Source organism: Falco naumanni, chromosome 10, assembly GCF_017639655.2.
Source record: "Falco naumanni isolate bFalNau1 chromosome 10, bFalNau1.pat, whole genome shotgun sequence".
Lineage (NCBI taxonomy): Eukaryota > Metazoa > Chordata > Aves > Falconiformes > Falconidae > Falco > Falco naumanni.
This window is the reverse complement of record NC_054063.1, coordinates 1,071,083-1,083,926: the sequence shown is the minus strand read 5'-3', so window position 1 is coordinate 1,083,926 and position 12,844 is coordinate 1,071,083. Positions and strand designations below refer to the sequence as shown.

Here is a 12,844-nt window from a genome sequence, read left to right as displayed (position 1 = left end):
GCATTTTCAGCTGAATCACCTAAACGTACATATATTTGTAGGCAGAGGATTTAGAATGCTTGTATTCTGGAAGGTTTCTTAGTGGTACAAGCAGGAGGAGGAAGTCATAAATTTCTTCAAGCTTTAGACAAGAATAACAGAGCAGCAAAACCAGATCTAGAAGTTTCCTGTGTAGCTTTTTTTTAAACTTTAATTTACCACAATGTTGCGGGCTTTCTTTAAGTGAAATAAGCTTTGCTGCTAGGAGTTATCATAATCCTTTTCGGATTTGGGAATGATTAAGTTATTTCTCATTGTGACCTTCATTGACACATTTCAAATAATAAGATGCTCCATCACTTTTAGGTCCAACTTGTGTAGCAGATGAGATTTGGGTTTTTTCTATGAGGATATAGGTAATACATACCAGCTGAAGAACATTACCAAATTAACACTCTAATCTGCTAGTAACTTACATATTTCTCCTTTACTTCCTTAATTTTGGGTTGTAACCTTTGTTGAAATCTCCCCAGATTGCTCTAGGTCACGAGTGATGGGATGACAGAAAACGTGTCCCCATATACAGCTTGAATTGACTCTCTGTTAAGGTGGGAGAAGGTGGAAGTCACTTCTTTTAAGACTTTGGGTTTAGATGCAAAACTGGATAAAATATTAATTGAAATGTCTCTTTGATGCATGAGTTCCCAAATGCTGCAGAGCCTGAGAATTGTTCACTTAGAAGTGTATTTATTTTGTACGCAATTTATTAAAAGGGCTGAAACCCTACCAGATCAGCCTACAGATATAAGGGTTTGGCAAAAAGTTGGTGAAAACCCTGCGTTTTGTACTGTCAGATGGAGCATTGACATTCAGGTAACAGATATTGCCAAATATTTTGAAATGAAAAATATTCTAACATTTGTTTTACTGTTGAGCTGTGCGTTCTGCTCGCATTTGAGGCGGTTACAGAGCAAGTTGCCGTGCACGGGTTACCTGTGCTGCCAGACGCTGCCGAGCAGTCAATTACCATGAATTATTCAGGCAAATACTGCTTTTTCATTGTTCATTTCAAAGTCCAAGGGAACAAATATTTATGAGCTGGCTACACATGTTAGTAGTAGGACCTGCGAGTTAGACGTGGGCATAGAATTAAGGATCAGATTTAGAACTGTGCGACAGTTACACCTCTGTGTGCGAAGACTCGTACTAGTTTTCTGTATAATAAAAGTGGTTAGTCATTTCAGGTCTGTGTCTCTGTGCAGTTTAATTCAGGCTTGAAAGCTCTGCTGTGCCTGAGAGAATCTAGGGTGAAGTATTTTGTTCTGATGTGCCCAGCTGTGGAGCATTTTATTTCCTTAAAGCCATCATATATACAGTATAACCGCTGCAGATTGGTTGATAAGGAAATAAGCAACCATATGTAAGTCAGCACCAGCTATGAAACGATGCTAGTATGGAAAAGTCAAATTAAGTGCAAATATCTCTAGTTTCAGGTCTTAAAAGCAATTCATGCTCTGTCACAGGAACAGAAGCATGAAGACTGATTCAGAAGTGGAAGCATAACAAGAACCACTTTATCTGAGAGTCTTTGGGTGTGGGATTCATGGAACCTTTTCCTGGTCAGTTCCTATTGCAACATATGAATTAGCTTATCCGTAAACCACAGAAAGGTGACTCCAGAATAAACATTAATTTTTGATTGAGTTACAAATTTGTAAGTAAATACTACACAGTTTACTGGAGATACACAACTGGAAGTGACTTCTGCCTGACGACATGAAAAAATATTTCCTTTTGACAGGTAGTGTAAATCTGGCAGAAGTGTGGGGTACCTACTGTGTTACTGACAGGCAAATGCTTGGCATCGTTGTGGCTTAAGAAAAAGAAGTTTGTTTCCTCGTTTGCTTGAAAGAGGGGAAAGGTCATGGAAAGAAAATGCCATCTTTCAGCCCTCCCGGCAAAGGGCTTTAGGCTTCTAGGCCTGAAGTCCCTCTAAACTGAATTTCAGTGCTCTGCTTGTTTGTGCAGAAATTATTCTGTTTTTGTAAATGTAGGTGCATATTCTCACCGTATTTAATAGACTGGTTTTGTGACTAATAATAAAAACGCAGCTGTGTGGGTTTTTTTGCAGGATATACTTCTGGCTGTATTTTAAATCTGTTTTGAAATCAGTATTGTACTAAATGTAGCCCTATTTCTGTGGAATTCAAAGTGGGAAATCTTTCATGTGAAAAGATTACTGTACCAGTTAATCATTTGTCACTACCACTTTGAGGAAACAATAAAATAACAGAAACACTTTAAGACCTGATTTAAATTTCATAGAAAAAACAGAATTGCAGCAGAGCCACACAGAAATAGAGAATAAGACAGGAGCACATGGAAGGGTGACTGCACTTTTCCTTCTGTGTGAGAAGTCTTATAAGCAGAAGATGCAGATTCAAGCAGAGCAATCTGTGTAATTAGCTGTTATGGATCTCACCTATAGAATGAACTGTAGCGGTTCGAAGAATGCAGTACACCGTGTGTTGTCTTGAGATAAGACTTGGCTCTTCAATGGTTTGTTTAATGATTGTTGTGGTCTGTTCTGTTGTAAAAGTGAAATAGGAAACTAGGCTGCAGCAATACCACACCTCTCCTTTGGACTTCTCAGTGTTTCCCTTCTCTAATCAGTGCGTTCCCATACTGTCTCCTGTCCCCTGTTTCACTTCGTTGGGTCTTTTCTTCTGTTTGCATTTTAAAGCAGTGGAAAAATCGATGCTACTTGTAGCTGAGCCTCAGCTACCAAAGAAGTTCTTGCCCTGTTATAATTGTATAATTTCATCACCTTTTTAAACTTTACATTTGGCATTAGCTGAAGCAGCAAAACAAGTTGACTGAGCTAAGCATACCAGTGGGAGGGAGAGGGAGAAGTGGGTGGAACTGAGCTGAAAAAAGGAGTGAAGAAAATCACGAAGAACTCTAATACATCTTTATGTAAATATTTCTCAGCTCTTTAAGGAAGTTTAAAAAGAGCTCTGCATTCTCTGTGAAACTTTCAGAAATGCTGCTGAATCAAAAATAAGCTTGTGCCTGTTATTTCTATCGTTTCTTCTTCTTGGGATTCAGCAGCTCATTAGACAGTTATTTGTTTAATCAGTTCTGGTGTATAAATGTTGGGTATTTCTGCCTCTTAATGAGAGAATTTTTTAATGGAAATACCGTCTCTGAATGTGTTGTAAACCTACTGCAGAATTGAAACATAAATCAAAGATCTTCTCTGGATACTGCATTTAAGCTCTTTTTACATATATATAGTAGCTTGATTTTTCACAAAGTTCAAAGAAACCGAAGATCCCTCTTGAACAAGTCATGCCTAGTGCTGTTGCCTTGAGTATCATACCAAATCAGTACTCACTGTCATAAGACTGTGTAAACCAATATACTCTTTAAGTATGGGAATTGCTGGCAAAATTCTTGATCTTTAAATTGTGAGTATGGTATTACTTCCACCTTCCTCTCTGTTTTTTTTCTGAAAGTATTACCGTGGATCCAGCTGACTTCAGGGAATGTATTTCTTTCTGCAAGCGGTTGCTAACCTTGCACATTTGTGTTCCTGTTACTGTCTGTATGGTCAAAATAACAATAATTCTTGATGGTTTAGTGACTCTTCCCCACATGTTTCATGTACGTCTTTGTCAGGGTGATGAAAATACATTTCATTAGTTAAGGACCGGTTTATTAGTATACATCTCAAATAATTTTTCAGTGGAGGCTTTCTTGCAATGGCATACTGCTGTGATCTTTGATTTAATACCATAGGTTTACACTAAAACTAAAAGAAGCATTAGATTAAAAGCAAAAAGCACTTTATTTTTGTTGTGAAGTGTATCTCCATCCTGAAAAAAATTCTATATCATGACATCAGCTTTGTCTTCTCTCCTGTCTCTGTCAGCGTCTCAGGTGTGGCAGAGAGCCTTTTAGGCATTACATTAGGAGTCAATGGGGGGCTCCAATGGGGGAGGTGTTCTTAAAAATAAACCTTTCCTTACTGAACAGCAGGAGAGATGGAATAATTAAGCAAAGAGACTTAGTGGGTTTTAATAATTTCCAGATTAAGCGGAAATGATAACAGATGGATCTTTCTGAATGATTGAAATGAATGCTTTTGAACACTTTGAAGTAATTGAAATAATTAAAATAAAGTATGCTGATAAACGGCGAGTGCAGTGTCCATGGTGCTGCAGTTACCACTGGCTTTTCTTGGAAACAGTATTTTCTTTCTCTTTCTTTAAGATTTTAAAGTGTTCTGTGTTTTAATTGCCAGCATATAATCTTTTGGCGTGAGATATAACTGCATTGCCTAGAACAAACAGTGCTGAATGTGTTTTATAACTGTCTCCTTTCTGTTGGATTATCAGTGAGTGGAATCCTTATTTGCTTTGATTTGCTAGCTGATATTGTAAAAGATTCCTGCTTTTATCTTCCTCTTCTATACCAAAATGGCCCTCTGAAGTCTGAGCAAATATTTCTTTTTCACTCTTGAGTGGCCAGATGTAACGGCTGACTTCTGCTGTCACAAGAATTCTTCTCTGAAACACTGCTAACAATATTTAAACCATGACATGCATAGGGTCCGTTTTATCATTAATGACAGGGCATGTTAGAAGAATAGCAGCTATAGCAACAGTATGTAAGAACATGCTTGAGTTAAGACCAGAGCTTAATGCTCAAACCTCGCTGGTTACTGTTAAGTGCTGTTATTTCAGTCAGTTACTTAATGTGCAACAGGAAAGTCTTCTGTACTTGCTGTACGCTGGGCAGCATCCCTTTTTCCTTCGGCATGTTTCAGTTTGTCATCAAACTCCCTTGGGAATGCTGCTCACAATCTCTGCTGATTTAATAATTTGCTAAAAAAAGGGGAGGACTATTTCCCAGAGTTATTCCCGTTGGTATAGAAGAGCATGGTTGTGTCCTGTGCTTGCATTATAAATTGACCATAGAAATCAACCCTAGAACTCTGGCTGTATCAGGACTCTCTTTTTTCTCATCTATTCAGTTGCTTTGAATCCATTTGAAGATTCAATCTGTCCCTAAAGCTGGTTTAATGCGCAATCAGGGAAGTTCCTTTTTCAGAAGGGAACTCCAGAATGGTGGTAGTGATTCCAGTGTCGTCATCCCACTCTGGTCTCTCGCTGAAAGTTGCATGGGAGGGATAAAGATCTGTGGCAATCCGGCCCTAAATATGGCTGGACCCTGAAGTAGGCAGTGACCCAGCGCAGTATAGTCATCAACAAGGACTCAAAGCATCTCTGATTTCAGTTAAGAAATTACCAGTTTGCTAGGTAGTCCCAGTTTTAGGGGGCTGCAAAGCTTGTCTGCAGCTGAAGAGCTCAGTGGTTGTAGTAGAGCGGGACATAAGCACACTTCCTCTTAAACGTTGAAAGGCAAATGAGTACTTTAGGATGTTCATCATATTTTATTAGGACTTTATTTCTGGCTTGTGGGTATTGATACCAGCTGGAAGCACTGCCAAAATAGCTGTGGCATTCCCACTGTAGCAGTGAGCAACGGTACCAGTGTCATGCCTGCTCACGTGCAGCTGCCCAGACTCCAAGTCACTGTAAAATCTTCCCTGCACCTGGAGCACTGCAGCACTGTGGTGCTGAGGCAAATCCAATACCTTCTTTCCAGCTGCTATTGCATCCGTCTGTACAGATCTAGTCTGTCAGGCTACACCTAGGCTGGAAGCTGTTTGAGTTGGGAGCTGTTATTGTCCTCTGTGTGTGTAATATCAAATAGGTGGGATCCCAGCTTTCTGCGTTGTGCATCCCGTGCCTGCTACAGAATTGGGTAAAGTTGACTGACCGTGTTTTCCATGATAGAGGCAGTTATTTATAATCTTTGGTTTTGTAGATGGTTACCTGAGATGTGCTGAGGACTTGGGCAGACCTTCATGGTGTCTTATTTCACCCTCAACACCAGCAACTGAGCTGCTTCTGACTGCAAAAAGTGATGTGGCTAACAGCTGTCCCATGTGCTTACTTGTTTCTTTTATCTTTAGGGAGAAGTTCTTGTGTACTGTGGTGGGTGGCTGCTTTTTTCATAGATTAGAGTGTGTAGTTTACATCTATAGATCTGAAGACCAGAAGGGATAATTAGATCATCTCCTTTGATCTTGTAAAAGACAGGCTGTAGCGCTCCGTTGAGTTGAATGGAGCACTGCTGTGCTGTGTTCTTAATGTTAGCAAAAACACGATAAAAGAATTGTATTTCACAAATTAGAGAATGAAAGATGAAAAATTCAGGCAGGAACCTAGGGTCTGCAATTTCATCTCCTTTTATTTTAACTTTCTAGCTATTTACTTATTGGAGAGGGAAGTGCTATCCTATACTGGTGCTGCTATTTGCCGGAAGGTACTGCTGGGCAAATGTGTTCTGTGTGAGGGGCTGCAAGTCTTTATGAAATAATACTTTCATGATCTGTTCTCCCTTAGCACAAATTGTCACTGATATATTAAGTACACCATAAAAATTAGTATTTGGCTGTTTTATGTTACTGACACAGTATAAAAGTAATGTGTTGACTTTTCCTAGTGTACAAACTGTCTAGGCAGAAGCTGAGATAGCTTAGCTATTTCTTTTGTGTTGCAGATGAACGTTGCATTCCTCGGTCTCCAAGTGCTGGTTTACATCTTGATTGATGTTAAGTAATTAAAGGAGGCTCCAGCTGCTTAGTGATTCAGAAGTACAGGGCTCTTATGCTGTAAAAACAACAAGTGACTCCCCACTTACTAACTTATCATTGTTTACTTTGGGGACCATACAGAATAATAAGTGCAAAACCTTTTTTTGGGGGGGGACACACCCACCCACACACCCACACCCCCAGTAAAAATGTCCCTCTTTTATCTAGCATTTTAAAAAGTTAAATTTATGATCATCTTGAGTTAACTCCAGAATTAAAATTCAAAGCATAAGTAAACACGTTCTTTCTGTTATGAGTGAGGATGGAGAACTGCTTTACTTTTTGTTTAGATGTGATGGATATACCCAAAGAAGTTAAAAACTTGAGTAGTTTGTAATGTGTGCACTTCTTTTGTTGGGAGTTACTTTATCCAATATATGGGATATAATTTTTGTTTGATGGTTTATTTATTATATGAAAAATAAAGTTTTCCGCTAATGTGGTAAAAAAGTCCTCATTATGAAGTTGTAAAATGTAAGACTTTTAAATAGCAATCAAGTTAGTGTACTCCAAAATCTATGGGCAGCATTATGCCCACACAAGCTACATATACTGTGCTAAATCAGTGTAGCAAACAGACCTGGATTTGGCATCACAGCTTTCCAGCAGGAGTCGGTCTGGTATCAGTACAGGGTTGTAGGGATGTCCGTCAGGGTCAGTATGTGCCAACCAAGAGACATAGTCAACCTCTCAGATTTATTCCATGTGCAGGTACAAACTAATAAATGAACATTTTCAGTACAATTATACTTCTAAAATGGGTCAAAATATTAGCACTTGAAAATGTGGTTTTTTCATTGGTGTAACGATGGCTGTGGATGTGTGTGTAGTTGCAGATATCTGCGTCTGCGGGGCAGAGCTGGAAACCAACGCAGCGTAACAAGCGGATAGTGTGTGTGATGTGTTTTTGACCTAATCATCTAATTCCCGGCTCAACTATCAAATCCAGGCATGGAACTTTATGGTATTAAAAGCCAATTGCACGTGTGACCCAAGGGACCTTTGTATTTTAATACTTGAATAACATTTAATTTCTAGTAAGTTCTTGAGAGAGCATCTTTTGTAGTAAAGTGCGTAACATTTGAAAAATGGAAATCAACAGCTGGTTTAAATATTGCTGAACAGTGTAAGAGGACAGCAGTGCTGAAGGAAAATAGGTTTTTGTAATAGTATTAACACACAGGAAAACAATTCTAAAAGGTGTAAATGGTTTAGTTTACCTGCTGTAATACTGTACTTGTTCAGGATGGCATGCTGTCCCTTCTGTGGGTAAAAGTGATCTGAAAATTGCTCGAACATATTATCAATATGAGTTGATTTTTCCTGTTAATTCCACGGTGTTTCACAAAGACAAATACTGCAGTTGCAGGTTTTGTCACAAGGAAATGCTGCTCCCAGTATGACCAGGACCCAGTTCAGAATTAATGTAGTTTTTTCCCTCTTCCTGCACTTCTCCAGAAATCCTTTTACAGCACTGGCACATTTCTTCTGCATCTGCTGTTTCTGATACTATTGACGATTTTTTTCCGAACTTAACAACATGGTCAAGTATGTTTAACACCCGACAATTTTTTTTTTAACACCCGAAAATTGCTTACGGCAATGGAAGGATCTGTTTGAAGCGTTTGCCAAATCCAAGGCAGAGCTGTAAAGCAGGGAGCTCTGCACATCGTCGGGGATGCTGAATGCATGAAGCGCAGCCCAGCGTGCTTGGCCTTGGGCTCTTGCCCTGGACTCAGAGCCCATGGGAGGGCATGGAGCTGGTGACTAAAACTGACTTTCTTTGTGTGACTGCAAGGGCTGAAAATAGTTGTGATTTCCCTCAGTGTCTCAGGGACTTTCTGTCATTCCCATGGGTAGAACTCTATGTTTTGTTTTATGCTGCAGGAAGTTCGAGTGGGAAAAGCTAGGGCATTTTCATTGTGTTGTGGACAAAACACCTTAAATACCTCGCCGTAGTGGTCAGCCTGTCGGCGAACAAAAACTAAGCGTCTGACCTGTTGCTGATGGTTGTGTGTTGGTCTGTTTTTCTCAGGTTCCTGTGTCACACCACATGGGTGGTTACCGCGTGCCTCCTGGGATAAGAGCAGCTGCCTGCAGACGCTGTGCGGTTAGTTACAACCACACGCAGCCATTGCTGTGTCCTGTTACTGCTCTGCCTCGGGCTTTCCCAAAGAAAACTGATGTGTTTGCTTTGGGTTTCCCCCTTTTTCTCCGCACCCATAAATATAATGTCAAAAGCGAAATGGAAAGCGGTAACTCGTTGTTGGTCTGTCTTCATGTCCTCTCGATCAGGGCCCTGCAGCCAGCTCCCCCCTCCTGTGCAGCCAGGTGTCCCCGGTACAGAAATGTCACCCCTCCCGAGGAGGGGACTTCCTGGGGGTGGGGGGGCTCCCAGGGGCTTGGTCTTTTAGGAATGTTGGGCGCGTATGAATTAGAGCCTTGAAAATAAAGGCGGGGAATGTCCCGTGTGAAACAGCGTCCTGCAGAGAGCCGAGGCGAGCAGAGCACGCGACGCTCTGTGCACGATGCTCAGTTTGCCAGCGGCTGTCCGGCTGTGTTCTGCAGGGGCGAGGGCTTTTTGGAAGGATGGCACTTTTGGGCAGGCCAGATCCATAACACAGGCCGTGTGTGAATGGAAAATACAGGGGGATGCCAGACGTGTTTTGTGGTCACTAGTAAAGTTTAATTTTCACTCAGGAATATGAAGGGCAGTGACCAGAGAGCTGTATCTGGTGAGATCTTGCATTGGGAAATTACTTCTCTATATCTGACATAAGATCACGTCAACAAAACATTTGACATACAGGCAATGAAACTTGTTTGAATTATCCTCATGATTATTTTGGATTTTTTCCTGGAGTGCAGCTATTACTCTGGAAAGCAGTTGAAGCTTTGTAGCTTCCCCCCTCCCCCTTCAAGTCGGTGCCTATTTATGTACTGGCCAGAATGGGAGAACAGATCATAGACAACAAAGTCATATCAGTACTGCTGAAAATTTGACCCCCATATGTATGGGATCTGTTTTGTGTTGTTTTTTATTAAAAGCAAACAACAAATTGTGAACAGCTTAGTATTTTTTTTAAAGGGTATTATTTTATTATAGAAATAAGTCTAGCATTTAAAAATGATGTCCTCATTTTTATTTGATGACAGAACCCCAAAATATCACAACATTCCTTAATACTGTATTAGGAAAAGTATTAATCGATTTCCAGGGCAACCAGTTTATATTCCCATTTGCCATACAGGCGTTCTCCAGGCGAGTTAGCCTCCGTTCATGGACTGCGGAGCCCTACATTGCTTGTTTAAAAAACATTCTGCCCCAAGAGCGGGATCCAGAAGTGCTTGAACTGAGCATAACTCTTCTCAAGTTGGACGTGTGGTGTGGTGGACTTCACAGGCATTAGGCAGCGGTGAACGGCTTAAGAATCCTCACAATCCGTTATTTTGAAGTGGTTTTTAATGCAAAATGGAAGCTCGTCTTGGGCTGTCCCGCAGATGGTGAGACGCACAGGGCAGCACCCGAGCGGGGCGGGAGCTCAGTTTTCCTTTTGCTAGCGACATGAGCTGGCAGCGGTGCTTAGCTGGCCACCAGAAACCAAAGAAACAAGGTTTGCATGAAGCATTGGTTGTTCATCCAGGTCTGCAAGTCAGGGGCCAAATCCCCTCCTTTGTGCAATGTGAAGTGTTCGAGAGCTTCGGTTGGGAGCACAGGGAGGTTGCAGAGGTGAGGTGCATCCTGTTCTTCTCCTGTCCTACCTGAAGTCTAGGGTGCTGAGCTGCCACACGCGTGTGCTTTCGTGTCTTGGTTTCCAGAAACCCCACTCTGGATTTGGAGTCCTGCTGTGGTGGGCAGTACGCATGCAAACGACAAAAATGGGTCATGACTGGAGATGTGCCGTACCTGTTCCTCCTGAAAAGGGGCTGACAAAGCTTGGCTTGAAAGAGCTGCTCTATCTTAGCACAGTCTTGAGGAAAATCCGGCAAATTGGGATTGATAGACTGCGTCATGGGCGGCTGTTCTGCTGTAGCCAGCTGTTTTCAGAAAACAATCACAATGATTTTGTGAAATTCTGGTTCAACAGCACAAACATTAATTTCTGCTCGCTCTTCTCTTTCCACCATGTACTCTTAACTGTTTTTCAAACCGTGCAACCTGTAACGGTTCTCGTTATTACCTATTCCACAGAATAAGTAATGCAGGGGAAATAGGGAGTCAGGGGCATCACTAAACAGGTATTATAAAACTTCATCCGTGCTCTAGCTGTGATGGGTACACTAAGAAGTTTAAATACCAGCCATCCTTGCTCTTGTTGTTTAACTACTCGGTACCTCACAGTGTTTAGGCTCTGTGAGAAACGCCTTTGTTTAGCAGGAAAGGTAAAGGTCTGCGCGTGTGCTTGGTCCTGGAGGATCTGCACTGTGCCGGGGGTGTCTGTGGAGCCAGAGTACGTGGAAGGTACTAGACGAGAAATAGCTGTCTTTGAGGCCTAAAATGGCTGCTGGAATAATAAATAACGGAGGCATGCAACCACAGTCTATTTGTTCTTCAGTGAATTTAGTAGTGTTCTCGGTCCATCTGCTTTTTATTTTAGAAACCTAACCCAGTCCTGTCTATGTAAAATTTTCAGATACTAATTTAGAATGCATTCTTATCCACACCCTTTGCTACACTCTAGAATGCTGATATTTTGGTGGGGGTGGTGTTAGGGGGGGGGGAAAAGGCTCTTTGCAGCTTTCTGCTTCTTATTTGGCTTTTTTTGGCCACCCACATGGGGGCACCTGCCAGGGCTTCGGGGGTGCTTCCCACTCTGCAGCGCTCGGGCGTTCTGTAAGTGTGTGCGGGGGCTCACCCATTCATCATTATTACATCTTAATGTAGGTCTCAGGTTTGCTAAATTATGTTAAATCACTTCCATATTGAAACACATGAATAATTTAAAATCACTGTGTGCTGCAAGCAGCAGGATCAGATTATTAGATCACTTAATTGTTTCTGTCTTTTTGTCTGGAGGTTTTTGGCCTTTTACAGTAAAATTATGAACTGGCAGTGTAGACGACAGTGGCACTACCGTCAGTGGCATATTTGAGACACGGTCCATCTAGGGACGCTTTTTTTCTGAAGGAAGTACAGTTTCTCAAAAGGGAGTTCAACGTAAATCATACCTAATGGAGCTGTAGTCGTCGTATCTCAGATCCCCTGAGAGGAGAATGAATTATTAGAAATACTTGGATGGCAGGAGTCTGTCATTTATTAATGACTCTTTTTTTTTTTATGCATGCAAGGTGTCCCTGTGTCAGAAAGAACTGGAAGGGCGGGCGGAGGAGAAAGGGAGGAAAGGATAAAAGCAAGCCAAGAGTCTGAAGTTTGGCAATATTCACAACTCCTTCGAGTTCAGTTCCTCTCTGATTAAGCAGGGCATTTGTGTAGAATGCAGACCATAGGAAACGTGCAGTAAGGAGATGAGATCGATAGCTATCCGGAGGTACACGCGGTGGACAAAACATTCAAAGTGCACGTGGCAGTAGGGACAGATCTAGCACAGACTGGAAAAATAGAAAGATAGAGTTTTGATAGTAGGACAGCAAAATGAATTGGAAACTGTGCCTTAACTACTGGCTTACCCTTGTCCCACCTGTACTTCCTCTGGTCAGCTCACTGAAAGGCTAAAGCGTTGCAAATGCCTAAATGAATTTTGGGGGGAGAGGACTGGAGAGGAAGGGGACAAGTCTTGGAGATGCTGTGGTAAAGCAGATGGGTTGTGGGAGGCAGAGAGAGGAGGAAAGAGTAATTGAAGGATGTAAGCTTCAGTGAACGGGAAGGATAGTCGTATCAGCAGTGACAGGAGGAAATGAGCTCAGGATATGGGAGAAAAGTTGGCTGATCTTGGTGATACCGTGGGGCACATTTATGCTTGGGATGTGATGCCTTTAATTCTGTTGGCATTAGTGTATTTCAGAGACTCAGACTATTAAAGTTGGCTTCATGGCTTTGTGTTTTCCAGGTATTAAATTTGTGATGCTGCGTTCTAGACACATCGGTACTTGGTGGTACTCTAGGAACTGTGCCGTTGCGGGTGTATATTTAGAAGCAGCAACTTCCAGGAAATTAACTTTGCCATTTTTTTCCTTCTG

General features: G+C 41.6%; 1 protein-coding gene across 2 annotated transcripts in view; it reads left to right on the top strand.

The window, feature by feature from the left end:
- Positions 1-12,844, top strand: part of KCNQ1 (potassium voltage-gated channel subfamily Q member 1) — a 363,730-nt gene that overhangs the window by 117,363 nt on the left and 233,523 nt on the right. The window lies entirely within an intron of this gene.